This window comes from Sinocyclocheilus grahami, unplaced genomic scaffold (assembly GCF_001515645.1).
Source record: "Sinocyclocheilus grahami isolate Dianchi unplaced genomic scaffold, SAMN03320097.WGS_v1.1 scaffold47.1, whole genome shotgun sequence".
Taxonomy (NCBI): domain Eukaryota; kingdom Metazoa; phylum Chordata; class Actinopteri; order Cypriniformes; family Cyprinidae; genus Sinocyclocheilus; species Sinocyclocheilus grahami.
Genome location: NW_015505226.1, coordinates 2,131,020 through 2,142,992, shown reverse-complemented (window position 1 = coordinate 2,142,992; position 11,973 = coordinate 2,131,020). Strand labels below are relative to the sequence as shown.

The 11,973-nt window shown below is 39.2% G+C and overlaps 1 pseudogene; it reads right to left on the bottom strand.

Annotated features, from left to right (window-relative positions):
- LOC107582802 (gamma-aminobutyric acid receptor subunit gamma-3-like) overlaps positions 1-11,252 on the bottom strand; it is a 130,732-nt pseudogene extending 119,480 nt beyond the window's left edge.
- Between the last annotated feature and the right edge of the window lie 721 nt (positions 11,253-11,973).

Sequence of the window (11,973 nt, the reverse complement as noted above, 5' to 3'; positions counted from 1 at the left end):
CGGAGAAATGACAAACAACAAGCACTACTCTACACTGCTCAAAAAACTCGCTTTAAATATAAAAAATTTTAAATATAAAAACTCTTTAAATATATAAAAAAAAACTTTCTTACAGTCTGTGAGTCAGAACAGTCGGCATTGTAGTCTACTCAGAAAGGAAAAATTTAAAATCACATCATATGACCTCTTTAAAATATTTGTTTGTGATTGCAAAGCTGAATTTTCTTCAGTGACTTCAGTGTTACACAATCCTTCAAAAATCATTATAATTAAGAGTTATGCTGCTTAATGAAATCATGATCATGTTTTCACAAATCTTTGATAAATAGAAAGTAAAAAAAACATTGTAATTACAGTTACAAAAGACTTGTCACCTTTGATCAATATATTTATCACTTTTGGTGTGAGATTACGGATCATGAGGTAAAATATAGCAATACTTTTGCAACAGATTTTGTTTTTCTCACCCTTATCAATTACGAGTCAATATTGTGCAAACTAAATGTTAAATTATTTTTATCAGTATTAAATTGGCCAACCCACTCTCTGGACATCACCATTTACTGTTATTAAATACCCATATCTGATGAACTAAAGGCTATTTGGTGGTAATGCCAACAGAATCAATCAAATCTTTGGCAAACATATCACACAGATGTAGAGAGCAGTGCACAGTGGCAGAGTGACATATCTGTACTTGTACCAGGACTGTGTGGATAAAGAACTGATGCTGAGATATATATATATATATATACACACGTATACATACACCCGCCTTGACTTCAATGAGCACTCTGAAAGAGAAAAGAAGAAAAAAGAAAAAAAAAGGAGAAAAGAGTGAAGAAGCCGTTTCTACAGCTTGTGCCTATGAGAATCAAATATTTTTTGGTGCTACTTTTGCACACTCATTCTGGCACACGAACACACATGCTCTCATATTTTTTGTGTTTAGTGGCTGATGATAAAACAAAGTTGCTTTTGCTGATGGCAAGATGGGCCTAGAGGTGAGGGCATGTGCTTTACACAAGTCAGCTTTATACACTCTCTCTACATACACACACACACAAATTTTCCCACACTGGCACTCTCGCCTGAAGGATTGTGTGCAGTACCTCTCTCTATATTCCTCTCTCTCTTCCTGCCTCCCACATTCTGTCTTTTTGTTTCTGGCCAATTACTTCTTTCTCACCTCACACTGTCTCTCCGCTGCGATAAAAATCACAACATAGTAATGACCAGACCGCCTCCCCCCACTTTCCCACACCACACCCCCAGCTTTCTCCATCTCTCTGCTACATAGATTAATCTGGGCTAACACAAACTAGCACTTTATAATGAGTGTTCCTCCAGGGGGCTGGTCAGGGGGGCTTATCCAAAGTAAAGCGATTCTTTTTCCCTGTATTTATGCAGCAGACAGAGCAGATTGCTCTAGCACGTCTGCCACTCGCCATACGCCTTATGAAGGAAACTTGCAAGGATGGCCCAGGATTCACTTCCTGAATTCCAATGCACATGTGTCACATGCGTTTATTGTCCCTAAACCCTCTTATCTAGGCTTTCCTTTAGCCTGGTAATGATGTCGCCCAGCTGAGTGAGGCTCAATGCACATAAAATAAAATAAAATGAAGAGAAGAGGGAGGTTGATCCACTTTGAAGGGCTTCCCCTACAGCTCAGCCCAAAAGAAAGCTGACACAATTGGGCCACTGTGACACTGCTACTGCTGAGACAGTTGTGGTTTCAATACCAAAAGTGCACACACACGTTGTACACATGCACACTCCCAGAGATCCATACAGACATCTAATTTAAAGCAGCAGTTCACCCCAAAAAAAAATATAAAAATAAATAAATGAATAAAAAAAAAACTTTACTCACCCTCGTGTCAAACCCAAATGACTAAATTTATTGTGAAGCAAAAAATATATTTTTTTGTTATATATACACACATTTGATACGTTGACAAATTGATCGTTTTTAAATTTACATAAACAAATAAAGACTATTGAAGTAGTCTATAAGACATACTGTGCGCTATGTTCAAAGTCGTCTGAAGCTATACAATGCCTTTTACTAAGAAAACAAAAAGCCGTCCACATACCAAAACCAAATATCATTATTATTCACATATAGTCTTCCTCTTCAGTCAGCTAGAAAATTGAGTCTGTGGGTTCATATTTGAGAATGAATCAGTCAGATCAGGGAACAAACTGTTTAGATTATCAGTGAATAAAGATTACTTCAGAAGATCTCAATATAGCGTACAAATTGTATTGACTACTTTAATGGTGCTTAATGGAGATATGCTAAGATTCATTATAAACTTAATAGAAAGAATATATGTATTTTACATTTTTATGCATTGTATCCTAAAGTAACTTACATTCATTCTTAAAATAAAGGTTTTATTGGCATCTGTTTCCATTAAGAACGTTTAACTTCCGTGGAATCTTTCCATTGGACAAAATATTCTTTATAGTGGAAAAATATACACATTTTACACATTTTATCAGTTCATGGAATCCCTGGGAACTGAACTCATGGCCTTAACGTTGCTAGCACCATGCTTTTGAGCTAGACGAATGTATGGGAAAAAATTTGGGTGAATAAATATTAACATACTTTTTTATTATTGGGTGAACTATATTCCTTTAAAGGGGTCATATGATGCAATTTCATTTTTTCCTTTCTCTTTGGAGTGTTACCAAAAGAGGTAACGATATCCGCTTCGTCATGCCTAGAGCTGATCTGTGCTGATCGCTGAGGGAATACATCAACTTAGTGCTGTGGATCGCCGGCACATTTTATGGAGGACTGTTTACTGATCCTGGGAGAGTAACGTTAGACTAACATGTGGAATTTTTTTTTTATTTTTTTTTTTTACTTTAAATCGCATAACCATTTCATTACACAAAATAATTTTCTTTTTAGCAGCATCATATTCTTATTTATATTCATATCATATTCTACAGATCCTTTATTCTTATGATATCATCTATAAAGCACTCTGATAGAGAGTATCTGTTAACAATGGACTAAATTAGTTGCTATGCTGCATGTAAAACCAGCTAATTAGTCTGTTTAATATGCATCCATCTTTTCCAAAACATCTCAATGTGATTTACGGTCTATTACTGTTAAATTCCTTGTTGAGAAAAAAAGCATCTACCCCCACCCATTGCATATTAGCTTTAATGCACCGAATGCATCGTTTTCATGCTTTTAGAATGCAGTACACTAAGAGCACTAGCCATGTGACCCTTTTAAAAGACAACCTTGTAACTAGCTAATTGAGCTTAGCACAGATGGCACCTTGAACACTGGCCAACAAAAGAAACAAAACCAACAAATGAATGCTGAGGAGGGAAGCGTGCTATATGAAGCTAATACCTAGAAGTCAAATGGTCAAATCACTGGCAAAAATGGACCCTAATGAGAAAAGCTGATAAAAACAAGCCTGAAGCAAGAGGTTCTTTGCAGCCTTCCAGCTAATTCACTTCCACAGATGCACTACCATCCGTTGACAAGCTCCACAAAACACTGCCATGTATAAGACTGACGTTAATGTACTATTAAATCACAGGCATTCAGGATAATGCACCAGTGCCATAATCGAATAAAATCTTGTAGACAAGTTCGAGGACAACATCATGGAGATTCAGGAAATTGGCAGTGGCAAGGGTTTATAGAAGCTCCTCTTATTGTAACTGGCATAATAAGAATAGAATAGAAAAATAACCTGAGAGTGCCTTGTACAACCTCGGAGTCAGTAAAATGCAATATTATGACCATAACAATACGCAATACATCAGTTTCAGTACATTTCAGTACAAGGGGATTTCAGAAAATTTGCTGATAAACAGTAAAGGAGTCTGTAATGTACCAGCAGAGCTCTTGATTTGGATCTTTGTTCTGTAATCTTCCCATGTTGCCACTGCAATAGGTCTGAATCTTTCATTATTCATATATATTTCACAATACTATGTTGCTCCACATTTGACAAAAAAAACCTCAAGGAATATGCTGCATCTGTAGATATTTTACCATTTTTCAGAGGACAAAAGGGAAAACAAGTTCTATATGTTTCTGTAATAAAGTCATCGGCAGAGATTTTCCATAGTGAAATCAAAACCTCATTGACGCAGGTTTATTGAACAATCTTGGAATTTATGCACAAATGAAAGGATGATTCTACAAAAATTATTTTTATGCTAATATCAGGCTTAATCAGTGTCCAACAAGAACCTGAAAAAGTTTACCTAGTGCTGATGGTATAAGGTAGAGCTGGACAATAAACAATAGGATATTAGATCTCTATATTATATCACACAGCCCATGTCACTAATAAGTCTGCATGTTCTGTGGGAATGAGTGGTGTGATTTTGTCTACCACACAATCTCAAACACCGGTGATGCTCACAGTGTTTTCATCATCTGATGTTTCAATACATGAGGACATGAACACATATGAACTTCATCTCCAGAGCTACTCTGAGAGACACTTCATGAGATTTTCACCATTTCATTTGATTAAAACTACCATCAAATACACACTGAAACGCAAGGATCTTCACATAATAATAATAATAGTGTCACACTACTGTGTTGATGAACTCACACGAACATGATGATGATGATGGACAGTCTTAAATAAATCCACAGAAGGTAAATGATGTAATCCAAACAAAGAGAAGGCTTGCAACACACGTAACATCGTCGAGACCCGACAACAATGAACAAAAAGAGAGCAGACCAAATATATAAGCAGACTAAACTAATTAAATAACACACCTGAACAGAATGACAATTAACTCAATGAATGGAAATGGTGCAAAAGGAAAACAAAGTCCAAACTGATTGATACGGTGACAGATCGCCCCTTTCCCGGAAGGTGTAACCTCACGCTGAAGAGAGAAGGATGAGGCAGCAAGGAGGATGAGGAGATGGCGAAGGGATGGCAAAGGGCAGGCATGCCATCAGAGAGATGCAGGAGGACGACGACAAACAAAATCCAGGGAGGTGTAGGTGGAGGAGATGACCAGGGAGGATCCTTGAGCGGGTAGGTGAAGACCCAGGCCATAGCTAGGACTGCACTCCATGGCGGCGTCACTGGAGGGAGGAGCTAAGGCGTGATGGAGCGACTGAGGAAGGAGGCGGAGCCTGAGGGAGGGCGGAGCAGTGGAGGGTCGGAGAGCAGCGGACAGCCCGCAAGTCCGCAGTGGAAGTGTGGCAAAGTCCAACCCAGGTGGAGCCAACTGACCGAGGGAGACCGGTGAGACCAAATGGCTGATGGTCCACACCGGAATCGAGGGTGGGAGGAGTGTAGGTGCATTAGTCTGGACGGCGGTACGGGGTGGAGGGAAGGTATCCGAGGCCGGAGGCAGAGCCACGGGATCCTCAGGTCCAGGAGACAAAGACTCCCGGCAGGCCCGAGATGGAGCCCCACCACTGAGAGGAGGTGACAGAGGGACTGACAGATGTACTGACAGGGGACGAAGATGACTGGACAGCAGGAGTGGCTGAGGACTGAGGAGAATGAAGAAATGCACAAAATCGAAACAAGAATAAAAAGTCTCTTAAAGCAGCTTGGAGAGGAGGTGGGAAAGGGAGGCTGGGCAGGACCAGCGAATCAGACAGATGAACAGAATTATGCAGGATTAGGAGAAACAAAGTCTCCAACTCTCCAAACTGAAAAACAGTGTCCAAGCCCAGTAAACTCACTCTCAGTGGCAGGAGGGTGGGTGGGCCTCGCATCCATACCCTCGAATTCCATGAGAACTCCCTCCGGCACGTGTGGCGTTGCCGGCTCACACACCTGGTAAGACACGGTAATCGGCTCAGGCTCCAAGGTGATGGCAAGCTTAGTTGCTGCTTCTTGCGATGGCTGTTCCGTCGCGGTGGACTACGACAGACGCTCCGTGCAGCGGGCTATTGACTGACTGTGCACTAGGTCTGCAGTGGGGCTGGTGACATCCTCAATGGTGAAGGCTGATCCACAGGAAACCAGCAGCCCCTCCACAGTCGGCGAAGCTACCTCGAGGAGGTTTCCCGGACAACTGCATTCTAGTGGCGTTGTCAAGCCCCACATGTAGAAACGTGCAGAGGCAGTCATAAGGAAAGTGGTCTGGTGGGCGAGACTTAGAAATTCCTCCAGGTGCTCCTCGAGGAGGGAGCGATCTCCCTGCTTAAGGCACAGCAGGGTGACGGTGGCAAAATGATCCATGAAATATGAAAACAAAAAAACTAAAACACTGATCAAACGTAAACAAGGTAAAAGCATGCTGCTTCTATTTTACTTTAAGGTCGGGTCTTCTGTCAAACTACAGTGTTGATGAACTGAACACGATGACGATGATAGGCAGTCTTAATAAATCCACAGAAATCCAAACACAGAGAAGGCTTGCAACACACATAACATCGACAATACCTGACAACAATGAACAGAAAGAGAGCAACTTAAATTCAAAAGCAAACTAGACCAATGAAATGACACACCTGAACAGAATGACAATTAATGGAAATGGTGCAAAATGAAAACAGTCCAAACTGAATGAAACGGTGACAAAAAGTAGTAGTAATAATAACAATAATTTTAAGGGATATCATACAACCAACATATTTTTCCAACTCTGTTTTAACTTATACAGTTTGTCAAATCTTATTTGACATTAAATAAAAATAATTTAAATTAATTGTTATATTTTCATTTGGTTACTTTTTACATGGTTAAAGTTTTATTAATTCATTTCATTAGACACCATTTTGAAGATAAATTTGTATTAAATCTTAAAACTTCACTTAAATCATAAAAATCCATACAAATGGATTTCATGGGGCACTAAACTAAAAGGTAGCTTACTTTGTGGAGTTTAATTGTGAACAAACAAGTTATGTTTACATTCATTCTCAAGGTCTAACAAACATGTGTAAAGCATTTCCTTCCCCGTTAATGGTAAATTAATATTGTGACAAATATTGATATAGTATGACATGGAAAGAATATATTGCAATAATATTTTGGCCACACCACCCAGCCCTATTATAAGGTACCAGACAGCCTTGAGGTGTTGTTTGTTTTTAATCAATCATGAATCATATGTATTTGTGGTATTTGCAGCAACGCAATCATACCTGCTGATTCAATACACATAACTCATCATGAAGCTGAACAGAACAGCATAACACAACCATAAATACTGAAACCCTAGCAGATAAATAATTATGGTCAAAAGAGGATTCTATTATTTGCATTCTATTCTTGTACTTCATAGCATGTGAAAATGGTTCAAGAGTTATTTCTATATATTTTTTTCTAGCCTCAACTTCTGCATGGAGAAAGAAAAACAAGAAAATTACCTTTCTGACTCACAACAAACTCTAAAGTGGTGGTAAAACAAAAAAAGAGATAGAAAGAACAAACGAAAGAGTGTGTGCACGTGTGTGACTTGAAACAGAAGGTCCAGTTGTAGGAAGTGTATTAGAGCCCCTTTCATTGACCCACTCTGCACTGGAGTTGACAGATCTGAGACGTGCTCACCAGCTCCGTTCCTCAGTTTCTGGGGACTTCACTGGAATCTTTCTACTTCCTTAACAGTGTCTCGTGTAGCTGTCTTCATACATAGTATCACAGCCATTCAGTGGCATACTTGATTATATAGCAGTACAGTCCTCTCCAGAAAGACCGAGTTACAAAAGTGAAAAACAAAAGCTATTTAAATGGCAAGGTGGCTCTGAGGCAATATGCTTGATTTGTGTGGGTTATTGTAGGTGTGGTGTGTGTATAAGAGAGCACATAAACAGTCTTCCTCTTAGAAATCAGACATGAGTTTAAGAAATATAATTTGGAGACTGTCATCCATCAAACATGGAGGTTGTGCTTCTCATTGAAAGGAAACAAATAACATGTAGAAACAGTGAGATTTTTGCAGGGATAGGCTTTCTAAAATGCTTCGAATCCAATAAGCTGCAATATATCACAACGATGTCACAAAACCAATAACAGACCTGACAGATGTGTCAAGAGCGGTTGTGATGTTCTGCGGTGACATCTCAGATCAAGAATAGAATGCGCTGCTTGAATTGCAGATTGCGATTTCTTCTCATGACACTCTATTTAGTTGCATTTACTAGAAAATAGCATCAATCTCAACCTTGAGATATGTTGAGAAATGAAAAATTCATGTTATTCTGACGGAACGCCTGAAATTTCCCAACGGATCTATGAATCCTGCACTCATAGAGGCACTCTGTAAGCTAATATAACTCTTGAAATACATGAAAACAAGCAAATCTGTGAGATTACATGCAAACGTGGATTGTAGTGCAGTCCATGAGACTATTAAGAGCACTGTGGGGTAGGAAAAACAAAACAAAAAAAAACCCTCAAATGCCTGTATAAATAAGTAGGAAATCACAGGAAAATATTCCACTGCTCCAGGAATTCAATTACTTAATGCAAAACCATAAACCCACAAACTAGCTGCAGCTTACTCTCAATGTCTCTCAAACAGTGAATACATTTGACATTTTTATTCTTCATAGTATAAGGAAAATTGTGCCGCTTAGTGTAATTTGCAGGTGTATTCTCTACTCCACAGCAAGAACCTAATGCACTTCACCAGTTTACAAAAACATGAATTGTTGGGGTAAACAAAGCAGTTGGACTTTAAAGTAAATTCAATTTATGTATATGACATACATTTGTTTGCATGTGATGACTGTATAAGAATGATGGGTAAGGCTGAATGCAGTAAAGCTAAATGGATTTCAGCGCCATGGCCAGCTCAATGCAGCTCCACAGAGTCCTCAATGACTTCATTTAGAAAACCACTCACCTCCAATATCCGGCCGCAGCTTTTTGTCATACTCCTTTAGTAAGTTGTTTAATATTTGCGTTGCGTCTGTCTCGTGGGTTTTGGGGGCCAACATTTGATTCACAGTAACATCATCGTACTCATCATCCTCAGAAGCGACTGTTTGAGAACTGAAGAAATAAAAGAAAATGTATTCAACAGGTCACCACAGAGGTCTTTTTCTATGTTTCAACTTGTGTAAAGACACTTCATTAATCAATTGTTTTGAACAACAACTGCAATTGGTTAAACAACTGAAATTAATACATTTATGTCAGAATTAAAGAGTTACAGCAACCTGGAATAGCTTAAGGTTATTAGTCCCCATTTTATAACCTGCTAGTTTTTTGAGAGCATGGGAGGACCAATTAGCAATCAGACAATTAAACCAATATGAAGGTAGAAACTATTTCACAATTGCACTCACATAAAAATGCCAGTTAAAGGCTGGGTTTCTTAAAGTACCAAACAGAACTTTACACACAAGTACAACAAGTTGTATTTATTCTCTATGGCATGTTTGCCAAAAGCATCATTATCCAAGTAGCATGTAAAAGCATTCATAAATTAGCCTATGATCACACATAAGTCTGTTACATGCAGATATGTCAACAAATTATATTTAAGACTGTGCTAGACTCTCTCTTCCTTCAACAAGGGCAGGGTTCATATATGATCCAGTTGTCTTGTTTGTAGTCTTGTCTTCCATAAAAGAGTCACAAACTGCATGATACATTCATTCATCTATACATACAGACACACACATTAATTAATTAATTTGTGTGTGTGTGTGTGTGTGTGTGTGCGCGCGCGTGTCTTAAAAAAAATTATCACAACAATCATCAATCACAAGCTGTTCAGTTCAGAACTGTTTAACAACTTTAAGCACCTCGACAAAATAGCATGCGATTTCCACGTTTTGTCAGCATTTTCACCCTGTTTTCTGGTTTTAGGAAGACAAACTTTCGGACATATTATTTCAGCACCATTGGAACTGACCGCTCCTGTAACGACGCACACATGCGTTATCTCTACCGTGAAATACGGTAAAACATCAGTTAAGATCAATTTAAAAGCGTGATTTGTAACGTTATCAGAAAACCCAGACAAACACAAATCACGCAGATTACACCCACAGAGATGCCGTTTGAAGACATGACAAGAGATCGAAGACTTTTACGAAAGCGCTGCGCCAAAAAAAACCGAGAGAAAAAAAAAACCTCCTTATGCAACGATTGAAATAACGATACAGAAAGTCTTCTAACTTCTTAAACAGCAGAAATCAAAAGACCTGTTCTTAAAGGTGCGTACATCACATCTTCATCGCCAGACTGGTGATATAGCCTATTATGTGGCATCAGGCTAGACTATGCATAAGAATTATTCTTATGAACAAATAATTGCTGTCAAGACAAAGAGGGTAGCATCGTCACTTACCATACACAAAACACTGACAGAAGAAAGAAGTAGAGGAACAATTTGGTGGACATGTTTTAGGTGAGATTGACTCCGTATTGAATGTGGCACACAGCACGGAGACTCTTCTAAGAAGGAAAAAAAAGTGAAACAGCTGCAGCCTTTTCTTCCAGGCTCAATTACAACAGTGGCGAGTAGTCGATGTTATAGTCCAACGGGAACAGTGAGATCTCCTCGGCTAGTGTCCGGTGCTTAAAGTTCACTTACATTGACAATTAGCGGGATCAAATAATAGCAGAGCCCCTCCTGCTCCTTGAAGTTGCGCTGCTTTCGATTGCACCACCGGATACACATACTGACGTTCACAGGCAGAGCGCAAACTTCCAAAGTGGACACCTTCAAACCTCTAACGCATCCGTTAGTTTCCGCAAATTACGACATAAAAAACACAAAGTCTGCCTTCCCAGACGGAACTTGAGATCTTCTTCGGGTACATCTGGTATTTCAGAACATAAAAAACGTCAGAATGCTTCGAGGAGAGACATTATGAAGCGGCTGTTTACAGTGTCGCTATCAGCTAGGTAAATGATTACCGCGCGGACTGTGTTCGAAATGGAAATCTGCGCGTAATTGCTGTAATTACTGTGCACGGGCATTGATCGCAGTGCGATTAACCCGATAATAGAGCAAGATGAGGGGGAAGAAAATGTCATCAACCAATTTGGAGTCGATTTAATTATTACAGGGTATTATTCAATGAATCAGACTATATACATCCCGATGTTTCTAGCATAAATATAGTAGCCTAACAAATACATTTTGCCATTTGCCGTACAGTGGAATGGCATTCGTCATTATTTCTTTTAACTATCCGAGTCGGATATACATAATCACTGCTGCTAATTTAAGCTTCTATCCATAAGTTGTCCTCGCATTGTTATGTTTGAATGTGAGCAGGTGCACATATGCAGTACAATATTTGAGAGACAGCGCCGACATTTATCACCACAGGCAGCTCCCAGTCGCCTACGCACTTTGGAAAAAAACACAAGCCCCTTTCTCTCTAGCTTTGCTCTGCGTGTTGTGAGATTTTTTTCCTCTAACTTCTCTCTAGAACAGGGGTGGCAAACTCAATTCCTGGAGGGCCGGAGCCCTGCAGAGTTTTGTTCCAATCCTGCTCCAACACAAATGTAGTTTTCAAATAAGCCTGAAGGACTTGATTAGTTGGATCAGGTGTGTTTAAGTAGGGTTGAATCTAAACTCTGCAGGGCTCCGGCCCTTCAGGAATTGAGTTTGACACCCCTGCTCTAGAAGGTTCAATGTCTGTGGTACTATAAACACGCCAAAGGCAAATCTACTTTTGGTTATGTTATAGTCCTTTGTCATTTTGGATCAAATTTAAATATAATAATAAATTGGTTTATGAGTTCAATTAAAGTCGAAGTGTATGTTTTGCGACAAGCATTACCCAACGTAATTTATAAAATGGCGATTGTTTCAAACAGGTTTCCCCGTGCACTCCTCCGTCTGCCATTGGCCAGCCAAACAGAGAGTTCCACCACAAACGCACGGTTTTGGTTCTATCGGGAGCGAATGTTTGATAACACCACATAGCAGCATAGTGGTTACATTTATCAGAGAAAATCGCCTGAAATTGCTTACTTATATGTCTTTGAATAGTATGATAAAGTATTTTAACATTTAATA